The sequence below is a fragment of the Alligator sinensis genome, unplaced genomic scaffold, assembly GCF_000455745.1.
Source record: "Alligator sinensis unplaced genomic scaffold, ASM45574v1 scaffold349_1, whole genome shotgun sequence".
In the NCBI taxonomy this organism is placed as follows: Eukaryota; Metazoa; Chordata; order Crocodylia; family Alligatoridae; genus Alligator; species Alligator sinensis.
The window spans coordinates 2,554,074-2,567,538 of record NW_005841856.1 but is presented as its reverse complement, the minus strand read 5'-3'; positions in this window follow the sequence as shown (position 1 = coordinate 2,567,538).

Here is a 13,465-nt window from a genome sequence, read left to right as displayed (position 1 = left end):
GCCCACCCGCTTGGTGAGAGGGCAGCAGGACAGGCCATACGAGGAGACACTGAAGGACCTGAACCTGTTCAGCCTCAGCAAAAGGAGGCTGAGGGGTGACCTGGTGGCTGCCTACAAGCTCATCAGGGGGGATCAACAGCAAATAGGCAGAGCTCTTTTCTCCCCAGCACCACCTGGGGTGACGAGGACCAATGGTCATAAGCTGATGGAGAATAGATTTAGGTTGGAGATCAGAAGACAATATTTTACAGTTAGGGTGGCCAAAATCTGGAACCAACTTCCCAGGGAGGTGGTCCTTGACCCTACCTTGGGCAAATTCAAGAGGAGGTTGGATGATCACCTGTCTGGGGTCTTGTGAACCCAGCATTCATTCCTGCCTGTGGCAGGGGGTCAGTCTAGATGATCTGTTCAGGTCCCTCCTCACCCTAGCTACTATGAAACTATGAGATGACCGGAAGGGGCAGGGCCTGGTTCCCATATAAATCCCAGGCCTGAGAGCAGGAGGGCAGTTCCCTGCCAGCAGCCATGGGGGAAGGAGCTCTCCCAGAGCAAGCAGAGTGGGAGAGGCCAGACGGAGGTACAGCTCCGAGACTGGGGAAGGACAGAGCACTCCTGGTGTGGCTGGAATAATGTTATAGTCAGGTGGCTAGGATTTATGTTATAGTCTAGGGGCTTGTGTTTTGTTTGCTGTTTTAGCTGAAGGTTTGGGTGAGGCTATTAGGGGTTGGAGGAGGCATCATAGGGGACCCGCAGCAGCGTGGTGACCCCAGCCCCAGAGAGGGGGCAGCGAGAAGCCCCAGAGAGGGGGCAGTGATTGACGAGTGCCAGAGATGGTGCGGAGTGAGACTGAAGAATGTCAGTTCCATCAGTGAGGCTTGGGGCGTGGTAAAGGGGTGGTTGGAGCCATGCATAGCCCATAAGGCTGGGGTGCACCAAAACACCCATTACAGAATGGAAAGGAAACCGTGTCCAAGAGGATGGAAAGGCAGTCTCCCTATTATATATATAACATAAAAGATGTGGCGGGCGAGAATTGAGGGTGCCCTTTAGGCAGCTTGGCATGGTAAGGGCGCCTTAGGGGAGATCACTGCGAGCCCTAGAATGCCATCCTGTTACACTCCCACATCCCCACCCCTGCCTGAACCAGAACTGATCAAAAGAAGGACTTACAAAAGGCAATGCAGATGCAATGAGAGACCCAGATGCAATGCGAGATCTAAATCCCTCTATATAAGCGTGACAGGGTTAAGGCAACTTCACTAGTCTCATTTGCATCAGAGATGGGAAAGGGAGGCACCTCCATTAGCATTCAGAATGGAGAACAGAGATTCCGAGGCATGGACTGCACTGAACTCTGGGACTAGAGAGGCAGGGAAGCACTGCTCAGCATTTATCAGACCAATTCTAGTAATGACTACTTTATTGGTACCCAAACACTGAATCTGCCCGTCTGCATTGGAAGCTCCCTCAGAGTAATGCCACCTGTAGCCAGGAGTGATTAGTTCCTATTATCCAGCATATGAGCCATTCCTTACGCATGAACAAACCTGGTGTTCTCCCTTGAGCCATTGTTGGTTCCCTCCAAAAACCCCTACCCAAGCTCAAGTTTCTGTTCTGGTGCCTGGATCCAAACATTGCACCAATTCCACTTCCTGACCAATTCCACCTTCATTGATCGCGCTGAGGGCTTTGTCTGTCTGCAAGCTCCAACACCTGGGAACCTCGACTGGGTCAAGCTTCACTAAGTGGCAAGACCCCAACTCTCTCTCTTTGTTTAAGCCCACTTTCTAAACCTCAGACTTGGTTTAATCCCTCTCCCTCACTCCAGGCACAGCTTTCTAAACCCAATTTTTGCTGATCAAACTTGAGCAAGACTTTCCCAAATACAATATTACAGTTTTAATTGGGTAACTGCTTTGTTTGTTTGTCTCTCCTTGTATGGCTATTACTATTAGTGTCCCTATAAGCAGCATATACCTGGAAATATAATAACTTTTATGGTCAAGCTAGTTGCCATACCTCTCTCCAAACCTTGTTTACTCTTCCTTCTCCTCAACCTCCCCATTTGCTCTGCAGCAATGTTTCTTTTAGCCAAGCCAAAGATCCCTGTAAAGCCCAAAAATCCTGTGGGGTTTGTTCATCAAGGGAGTTACTACAAGGACAACTGGAACATGAGATTGGGAAGTGATGAGTACAGGGCATATGAGGGTGTTAGCCTGTTAATGCCAATTGACCCAGCCTGGCTCAGACATGCTCTGTTCCTGTGATAAATCTGGGGCACATGACGGTTTTAGCTTGGAAATGCCAAGTAACCCTGCCCACTCAGATGTTCCCTGTTAATCTGTGTGTCTGTGTGTTCAGTCAATTCAGTGGTTGGAGGAACCCAGTCCAATTGAAACTAAGCCCTGCAAGATAGCTCCATTGGGGGTGAGGTCTTGCAGAAGGGAGAGAGAGATAGAGCTCTGTATAGAAACACAAGCAGTACATTGATAGAATTACAGAGAACCCAGAAATGTAACTCTAATAAATGAGTGCACCCCAAAGGGACAGGCAAATCTGGTAATGCTACAGGATGCTATACAGCCTGGGGTGCTCTGAGAGACTGTCAACTGCTGCTTCCGAGCCCATGAGATAAGCAGTGACTGGTTTAAGTTCGTTGCCCTGAGCACCTGAGATTGGCAGTACTATCAGCAGTACTTCCCCATGTGCTTGGCCACCTTCAAGGAGACTGTTGCCGAGCTGGATCCACAAATTGAACCACAGGACATTGGCATAGACACCTAGCCTACTCTCTCATTCCCTGGCTCATAAAGCACCTGGCAAGCAAGAAGAAGCTTTTAAACTGCTGTCTCAGCAGGTGCCATGTGACCACCGTGTGCAACTTTGGGCATCTGAAGGAACTCTATATGCCTAGACATGGTCAAGAAGTATTTGCTATGCTTCATCATCTTTGCCTGCACCCCACCCTGCAAAACATCTGCAAAGCCTGGGTGGAAGAAATTAAACATGTGGAGGCAAGCCTCAGCAAGTCCCTGCCAGGGCCCATCAGTGGCCAGGGGAACATGATCAGAAAAGCACTATCAGATTATCTCCCTGCATGGCAAGGTGCAGGGTGGCACCCAGCCACACAAGAGTAAAATACAGAACAGGCTGTGCTAGATACCAGCCCCTTACTGGGTACTCGGCTCTTTCTGCCCCCTCTTGTGGCCACTCTCCACCCTTCCTTGGGGTCACCTTTATGCCCCTCTCTGGGACTCCCTGCTGCCCATCACCAGGGCTAACCTCATGGCCCTTCATGGGTTTGGGGTCTTACACCCCCAGGGGCTCAGGTGCCTGGCCCCATAGTTTGTATATTCTCCACTATATAGTGGGGGCTGAGGTTTTAAGGTGTCCCTACCTGCCTTTCACTGGGGAATATAACTGGCCTGGCATTTCCTGGTGGCTCCCATGCCACTAGGAACCTCACCAGGCCACCCTTCCCCATCAGGGTGCAGTTTCAAGTCATACCCAGGACCAAGAGCCTCCAAACCATCCCCTGTAGCTCCTACCCTTACCTCCAAGGTGTTCCTGGAGCAGGACTCCACAGAGAGATGTTTCTTCTCTGCTGGTTGGTCACAAACTGCTCTCCCTCTCCAGGAGAAGTGGGTCCCCATACCCTAACTTCCTGACACCTCTGTGAACTTCAGGGATTTATCATTGCAGGTAGAAGACAGTGGGGTAAACCAGGAGTAACTATCCCCCTGAGATGACTGTGGGGCTGTACATTCACAGTCACAGTCACTATGTGGTCCCCAAAGGGACCCTGCCATCCATATCCATGTGTCCAGGATACTTGGGAAGTCTTAAAAAAAAAATAATAATACAATCGGTGTCCACCAAGAAACAGAGGAATGGCGTGGGGGTTTTTGAGCAGACTATTCAAGGACCCTGGGGGTAGAAGGACCATGAGGCCTTGGAGACAGAGTTAGGGGTTTGTGTAGAAATTCCAGTGTTATGGGAGAGCATTAGTTAGCTTGGATGCTGGAGGACAGCTCTGCAGCTTCTCCTGTGAGTGTAGGTGTACAGGTGTTCATTTTCCCAGGAGAAACTCTTCTAGGAGTGATCTCTACTGCCTTGGATATGGGTTATTTTTCTTGTGGAACCATATTTGCTCAGGGATAAACCATTTGAATGTTTGTACAGTTGTGTGGTTTTTACTGAAAGGAGTGAGATTCTTCTAATACCAGTATGTGAATTCTGTTTTCATATCTGGTCATCTGATCTGTTATAAAATATCTCATTTCAATCTCTCTCGCTCTCTCTCCGTATATGTGTGTATGTATGTGTGTGTGTGTGTATGTGTATATATATAAATATATATCTATTGGTAACTCCAACTGAACCTGTCGCAGTTCAAGGCTAGGTATTATTCATGACAAACAGCATCAAAGAAAATAATTAGAAGAATCCATGACCTTGAAATGTGAACAAAGTCTCAGCAGGATAATTGTTTGAGAATATAGAACTTCCAAATGTGTAGAACAGGTGGCAAAACTATTAGGGATGTGCAGCTGTTCTATGCTACAAAATTCCCCGTGGAAAACCTTGAGATGATTGTTATGTAAAACTATGTTTTGTCTCCATACAACCTGTTTTATGAAACTGTAAGCTATGTAAATGTGCCATCAAGAGATAGAGGCAGTTACATTTTTTCCATTTTTTTATATTAAGAAATTACACACATTATTTTATAAAATCTCAGTCACAAATTAGCATTATAGAAACAGCATAATAATAAAACACTGCTGATCTATTATTGTAAAACTTTACATGTTTGAAATGAATACTAAACAGATATAATGCAATCTATAATCCAGTCACAGAGACGGATAATATATGATGAGCATCCATTTAATGTTTATGTATTCATGCCTTCTTAAAAGGTGTTATGTCATCCAAGAACTAGGTATTATAAAGTACATCTTCATAGTAATTTTATTATTATATATAATGTTTTATTTCAAACACCATATAGAGTTTGATTAGGAACCTTCTGAAGAAAATAATGTGAAAAATCTCAATATAAATGTCTACAGAGGACAGTGGAACAAAACAATATTAAGATATACACACTGTTATTTGATAATATTTTCTGTCTGAGGATTCTAAAACTCCTTTAAAAAGGTCATGATTTAAAACTTACAGCTACCTTATGAAATGAATAGATATCATTACCCTTATTTTAACAATCTGTTCAATGACCCTGATCATGTGATTAATGTTAAACCCATACTTAAGTGCTATGTTGGACTGGGGAATATGGCAAATGATGGCTAAATGCAGGCATTCAAGAAGGCTGAGGTGGAAGCGCTATAAGTTTTGAGCTTTACTCTAAGTGCCCAAGGTTAGGCTGGGAGCAAGCTGAATGCATGTTAGCCATTGGGGGTGGAGTGGGGGGGAGAAGAGGGAAGGGGCTTGCAGTCTGTCTGCAAAGCCCAAATGCAACAGGTTGGGGGGGCGGGGGGGTCGCATACCTCTCAGTGTGACCTGCGGGCTCCCTGGGCTGCTGAAGATTCCCGAGCAGACCCAAACAACCAAGCCACCCCTGACTGGCTGGCAGGGACATCATGGCCGAAGCTCATCATGACATGCCCCTTCATGGCCATGAGCCACCGGTCACCCATCCTGCACCGTCACCCGTCCTGCACATGCGCATCTACCATACCTTGCACCCACCAATTATGTGTGTGTGTTCTGGATGTCTGGGTTGTGTGTGTGTGTGTGTGTGTGTGTGTGTGTGTGTGTGTGCACGCCTGTCCCAGATACCTGGGTTTTCTATGCATATGTGTGTGTCCTGAACACCTATAGTCCGTGTGTGTGTGTCCCAGATGCCTGAATTCCCACCTTCACCGATGCTGGTGACCTTGCTTCCACGCAGCAGCAGGCTGTCTGGATCTGTGAAGCCCTGGCCAAGTAGCTTCTCACCTGTATGAAACAGAAGTGCTCCCTGGATGAATAGAGCCAAAGAACTTTGAGTGCCCCCACCATGATGCCAGGACATGGGTCTGTGGCCCCAGGCCCCTTTGGCCCTGTGTCATAGGGACAATGGCCCACAACTCAGACTGGCCAAGCACTGTCCCCCTTCCCACCCCTCCCCCGGGGTCACATACTGGGACTGTGGGAGAATGCTGCCCAAGGAAGAGACTTGCCTCATTTCATCAAATGTTGAAGCTGCCAATGTTTTAGTGCATTTATTACACAAAAACTGTAGAACGCTGCCTGCTCCAGAACTTGGAACCTTTTTTTCTCAGTTAACATTGAGAGAGTGGGAAAAGACCAGAGATGCACCAGGCAGTTATTTTGTTCAGGGTGGTGGGGGAGCCATCAGGACTTGAAACATAAAACTTTGGGGCAGCAGGAGGAATGACATGCCGGAAACTGCCACCCCTTGGTTTAATTAAATGTTGCCAAACTTTTCATGTGCATAATAAAGAAAATCTGTAGAATATTGCCCACCCTGGAACTTGGACTTGAGTCCAAGGGCTGCCTATTTTCACAGAGGCTGTGTTGGTCCCCCACTGTGGCACCCAGGCCCAGAGTGGCCTGGCCAAGTGGCCTGGTGGGCTGGCCCACCCCTCCCCATTTTGGGGACTGGCCTAGAACCTCTTTGGGGCCCTGCACCTATGCTGGTGACCTCCAGTGGCTGGGGGTAGCAAGTTGGCCCTGGAAGGTGGGCTGAGTCAATTCAAGAAAACTGGTCCTCCTCCCGTCCCCTGATGCTGCTCCCTGGAGTGGGCCCTGACAGACACCTTCCTGGCTCCTTGGACCATGAGTTAGTGGCTCTCATGCACCAGATCTACTATGAAACCTGAAAGAGAACACACACTTACCTTTGGGGGAGAGGTAAAGCCCATCCCACTCGAGCATGTCTCTTGTTCTGAAGTGCGGGTCATGGTCCAGAAAGCCAAAGCCTGCCACAAGACATCATTCCCGAAGCCACAAGTTGACATCCCAGATGCAAGTCTTATGGCGTCTTCCACACCTACTCACTGGAAGGATCGATGAGAAGACAACCTGTGCCCCTATCTCCTTCAGCTTGCCCCTCAGAGCTTGGTAGTTGTTCATCAGGTGATCTGGATTGCTCAAGGCTGCATCATTAGTGCCCACATGGATTAGGAGCATGGGGTAGTAATTAGCGGGCCAGATGAGGGCCGGGATCATCTCCAACATGTTCTGAATCTATGCTCTGTGCAGACAGTAGACCTCATGTGCCTTGCGGTCCTGACAATAGATGGGACCCTCTGTTCCTCTCAGGATGGAGTCACCTATGATGAGGACCCGGTGCCTCTTCTTCTGGGTCAACTTGCCTCCTTCAGCCCATTCTGTGTGTGGAGTGACCTCCTCACCAGAGGTTTTCTCCTCACCTTCCTCTTCCTCCAATGTTGCCAGGGCCTCATACCTGTTCCCCAGCTGAACTGGGGAAGCTGGTACTGCACCACTGTGAGCAGCCCTGGCTCTGGAGGGGACCTTCTGCCATTCTGCTGTGGAGTGAGCAGACCTGGCTCTGGAGTGAGCAGACCTTCTGCCATTCCACCAGCTCCTTCAGGACACTTGGGTGTGTTCCATCTGAGCCCGAATGTACCCGAGATGGCTGATGGGTTCAGGTGCAGTCAGCCCCGATGACCCAAGGGCAGACGTTGAAGAGTCAGGTGACCTGCATCACCCTTTATAAACTCAAGCCTAGGCCAGACAGGCAGTCTGGCCATAGGAGTCCCAGGGGGGAGGGGTGCAGGGTGGAGTGGGGAGCTCCCTGCATAGAGGAAGAGGAATTGAACTCAAAACCAGAGAAAAGTAGCTCCAGATGGGAGGTGGGTGGAGAAGACCAGTGACATTGCATTGGGAACCAGATAATCTGCAGAACATCTTTATTCTTTTGGTTTTGGCTTGAAGAATGTTGCCCCAGGGTGAGACATCATTTTTGTTTTGAGTCAAGTCGACACCCAGGATTGTGGGTGATCCTCACTCCAGTGGTCCAGATTGTGGCTGTAGGGGAGGTGGAGACCACGGAAAAGAGGTGCTTGAGGTACCCCAGACCTCAAAACATGATTGGGAAGGCAGAGGACAGAGACTGAAAGGTTAGCTCTGGGCCCAGCAGGAAAAAGCTCACCAGGACTGAAAGGTGTTGGCATGAGACATGGCAGCAGGACCTCAAGGCTGTGATGCACTTTCTGTGCCAAAGCTTATGGCCCTGAATAGTGGGCTCTGAGCCAGTAGCCACAGCTTGAATAAAATTGGGCCATGGCCAGGAGAGCCCCAGCTCAGGCATGGACTGGATGTCCAAGCATCCCCTCACTCATGAGCAGCCTTTTCTCATCTACTGGTTCCATCAAGCCATGGCCGATAAGCATACAGATGGAGAAGAGCCAGAGGGAATGAAGACGCTAGCAGGAAGAAGTTCAGAAAGCAGGTATGCTGTGCCAACAGCCTGGGCAGTGTATAGGGTCTAAAGACAGGTTTTCTTGAAGTGTCACAGAAGAAACTGTGGTTTTATATCAGTGGCAAAAAACATTTCTGGAGTTTAAGAAATGGTTAAACTAGAAATTCTATGTTGCTACATGCACAAAAAAGAGGAATGTTTATGCTGTATTTGCTGCATATTTACATGTTTGGGGCCACAAAAAGCCATTAACAGGTTTATTATTAATCAGCATGTACTTCATATTTTTAGTTTTAAAGGTCACATCATTGCTGCACTATCTTGTATTGCTAATAAATATTATTATCTAATATGCATTAAAACTACCATATTCTATTATGGTTGAGGACCTACACACTAAGAAGTCAGGAAGTATAGGTTGAAATGATCCATTTTCATTTACGTTTTAAAATGTTTTCCTTCTTTTCATGTTAATATAATCATGTAATTATTATTTAATATTACTAGGTTAGCAATCTTAGGTGTTTGTCTCTCTATCTATAGTAAAAGCCCTGTTATCCGGCATTTTACTAACTGGCATTTCTATTAACGGGAATTTCCATCTGGCTGGCCAGACATGGGGGAGGTGGAGGGGAAGGGGAAGCTTGCACACAGCCGCCGCCAGCACCACCAGCCAGCCTGTGCTGCTGCCACTCCATGTGCAGCTGCCACCACCCTCCTCCGTCCTCTCCCCATGCAGCCAGAAAATCCTGTGCCTCAGGTAACCGGCATTTTTAGATTACCGGCATCCCCCCATTTCCCCACTCTTGCCAGAAAACAGGGTTTTTACTCTCTCTGTCTTAAAATTGTCTCAAAAGTGGCATTGGTATTGCTAGAGTAAGCTCAGGGGAGGAGCATGCATCAGCCCTGAGCAAGGGCGCTGATTCAGAGGGAGTGCCAGAATGGCAATCTCCAGAAAGTCCTTGCTGCTGTAGCAGTCCATGTTCAGGAAGCTTGCGAGCTTGTACCACTACCTAGCCCCTGCATGAAGAGGTATGTGCTCACTCCCCCTCCCCCTGCAGCACTTGGAGCACAAACCTTTTAAATTATGCCTCTGCATGGCATAATATCAGTCTCAAAGGACCAGCTATCTTGCATTCAGATAACTTTTGTCTTCTCCCGGGGATTATCCTGGGGATTGCCATAGTCCCAAACCTGGGACCATCTCAGACATTCACCCATTTAAACTGAAACATTCATGACTGCTTCTGTACACCACCTGTTTTACAAATAATAATTCTAAACCAGTGCATTGGTTATTACTGTTCTCATGTGGAAAAAAAACAAAACAAACAACATTATTTTTTTCTGCCTGAAACCAGATAAGGTGTCTCCATGGAAATAACAGGAAGATACGCACCAAAAGCAAAATTGTTGGAAGGGTCATGCTAGCAATAATTGTCTTCAGAAAGGTCATATTTGAATTCTATGTAGAGTCCAATGTCTCTGGTTAATTATTGCAAGCTATTTTGTGACTCAAATTCTCAAGCTCTCTCAAAGGGTTTAAAGAATTCTAATCTACAGCCACAACTGGAGCACACCGAGTCTGTGTATGTTCTTACAACTCTACAATAGTGTTTAAAATCATTTAGGACAATAGGTTATGTTTGTGAATATGAGATAGCAAATTTTGAAATATTTTGGTGTACATTTATATAATTTATATTCATCAAATTTCATTGCTTACAGAGAGTAGGTAGCTAAAATCAAAGGAATAGTTCTCTTTAGTACCTGTATTATATGCAAAATATATGACAGTGACGTGATATAAAAGTTTTATTGGTATTCATTAAAGCACATTACCCCATGGTGTGTTCCTTATATTAGATAACTGATAGATAACAGAGATCATTCTAGACATATATTTTTTTTTACCTCCAATTTACACTTCAGTCTTCAAAGAGTTGGATATCTTTTCAGATTTTCCAAATTTTGTTCAAGGTGAGACATTACATGCTGTGTTTTAGCATAGAATGATACATTCATAGACGTTCTAAGACTAAAAATAGGGTTTTATACTAGAAAGTTTGACATAACCTTAACAATGGAGTTGTGAGTGTGACATTATAATGAGGGTAAATAAGCAGTAGATCAGCAGCATGACAACAATAATAACAACTTTCAATTTTTTCTACAGACTTAGCATGTAGCCAGCCATCCTAAACCACATTTCCTTCAAGATCACAAACAGCTAAAAGGTTTAGAACATTAGATTATTAAAAAAAAGACAAAAGCACATTTAAATTAAAAATGAAATGAGAGAAACAGCGTTTAAAAATCAATCTTTCTTCTGCAAATGAAAATGTCTGCATTCTATTGTATGTCTGAACGCTAATTACAGAGCAATGCAAGAAGGTGTTAAGAAGGTAGGCTGTGGCAGACTCAGCCGATAACCTTGGCTGCATGAAGTAGGATGAACATTGCATACTGAAAATGCTTGGTCAAAAGCGGACGCTATAAAGAATTAATTAATGTCACTAGGAAAAATTATGTGAAAGTATTTAGACCAGATAATAAAATAAAAATACGCTAGAAAAGAATGTAAAAGAGAGTTGTGGGCTGAGGGATGAAGAGTAAATGAGGCATAAATGAGTTGCTGAAGTTACTAAAATAATTTAACCTTTTGCTTTTTCATTCTTGCTCTTTCCTTTGTCTTTGAGGTTTATGTTGCATAGGGTTTTTTTTTTTTGGGGGGGGGGGGGGTTTGTCACTGTCAGTACTATTATTTGACTGCAAGTTGTATAGAAAATTCTGAAATCCAAAACAGATTTTAACAAGGGCAATTTTTTACTTGCCAAGTCTTTGTTCATTTCCTCCACAGATGCTCTCCCATCCCTCTGGTTTCCCTGAGGTACATCAATGACATCATCATAATATTGGCACATGGGAAGGAAACTCTAGAGAAATTTCAAGACTTTAATAACTTACACGCCTCCATCAAACTAACTCTGCAATACTCCATGCGGCAGATTCATTTCCTAGACACTACAGTGAAGGTTTGCAATGGCCACATTGCCACTACATTGTATTGGAAACCAACCAACCACCAACCAGCTACCGTGATGCCACTCCCTTTCACCCTAAGCATACCAGTAGATCCATTGTCTACAGTCAAGTTCTATGTTACAATTGGATCTGCTGTGATCCCACTGACTGGGATGTACCCTTTAAGGATCTAGAGCAGGGATTCCTACAATAACAATACAATCCCAGAACTATAGCTACTCAAATCAAGAACGCTAGTTCAGACTTCACTTTGACCTACTACTATACCAACCCTGGGACAAGGCCAACAGAATCCCTCTGGTTTTCACCTGCCATCCCCAGCTTGAACACCTAAGACACATCACTAATGACCTTCAAACACTCCTACAGAAAGATGTGTATCTCAAGATAGCCACTGGGGTCAAACCTATCCTGGCTTACAGACAGCCCCCTAACCTCAAATGACACCTCTTAAGCGACAGACTAACACTCATCCTCATCAAGGCACTAGGCTTTGCAATGGACCCAAATGCCTACTGTGTCCCCACATCAATACAGACCACATCATCACTGGACCTAATAACAAGGAGTATAGCACCCGAGGTTCATACACCCGTAGCTCTACCAATGTCATGTATAGCATTACTTGCTTACAATGCCCATCTGCTGTTTCTGTCAGACCGACAGGGAGTTCTCTATATGTAAGAATGAATGAATACTAACCTGCCATCAGCTGCAGAAAGACACAAAAGCCTGGAGCAGAACACTTCAACTTGCCTGGACACTCCATCGTTGACCTCAGGATTCCTGTTTCCATGCAGAAAACATTTTTATAAGTTTTGAACAGGAAAATGGGGAACAAGAAATCACCCACAAACTGGGCTAAGTTTGGTTTAATTAGGAGCAATGGACTCTTATCTCATTACCTGAATGAACTTTTGGTACTCTTTTATTCCTATGGGTTCTTTGCTTGCATGCCTTTCACAGTACTTCCCCTCCTCTGTCCTCCCTCCACTGGTTTCCCACCTATTTTGTTGTAATCACTCACCCCACTTCCTACTCTGCTCTATGCCATCCTTTCACAGCATCTGATGACATGAACTTGGGTTCATGAAAGCTTCTGATCTAGATATGTATCTTATTTACTTAGTTTATAAAGGTGCATATCTATGCTGCTTTCTAAGTCTTTGGACAGCCAGGGAAGATGGCAACACTTACTTAGGGAGGCAAAGCAAAAGATCTGAAAGTAGCTGTGCAACAGATACAGCTGAAAAATGTTCAGGAGATCTGCTCTAACATTAAACAGAAGATTAAAGGCAATGTATGGAAATATGAACAAGTGAAAGCAAGAATTCCTGATATAGAAATTCTTGCTGCTTTGTATAACGATGACATGTGTTTTTTGCAAAGATCAAAGAGAATACGAGTTTGAAAGGTAGAATTGTGATTTTTCAAACATATGCAGGATCCAGAATTATTGGTTGGCTTTCATAGAAAGGCTAGGAACTGAAAGCTCTGGCTTAAGAGCTTTCTCATTTGATGTATGCCTGGAATAAATGGACTTTACTAACCCTAGTTCTCTTATGCTTGCCTGTGATGCTTTCTCTAATCACTAAATTTGACAAAAGCAGTAAAATCTTTTAAGCTTTCAGCATTCTTGTGGTTCTGGTTGACTTCTGTACAGCATTTTTTCCCTACTGTAAAATCACTTTTCCTTTGTTTTTCCTTCTATTTTTAAATCAGAATTAATTGACAATATACAAAATAAATGCAAACTATTTAAATAGAAAATCCTTAAAGTGATTTCCTTTTAACCTCCACTGGATCCTCTTCCCAATATAATCTGAAGTAAGTAGAGACTTATTTGCCATGAATTATTATGAAGTTGGTCTATTATTTTCTAGGCTTTCTATTTTCTTCCTGTTCTCCTCTTATCTCTCCTTTGTCTCTCCTTTCCACTCTGGATAGCCACTGGCAAGTAGATTAGGAGACATGGTTGCAGGGAATTGGAAAGGGCGGGCGGGG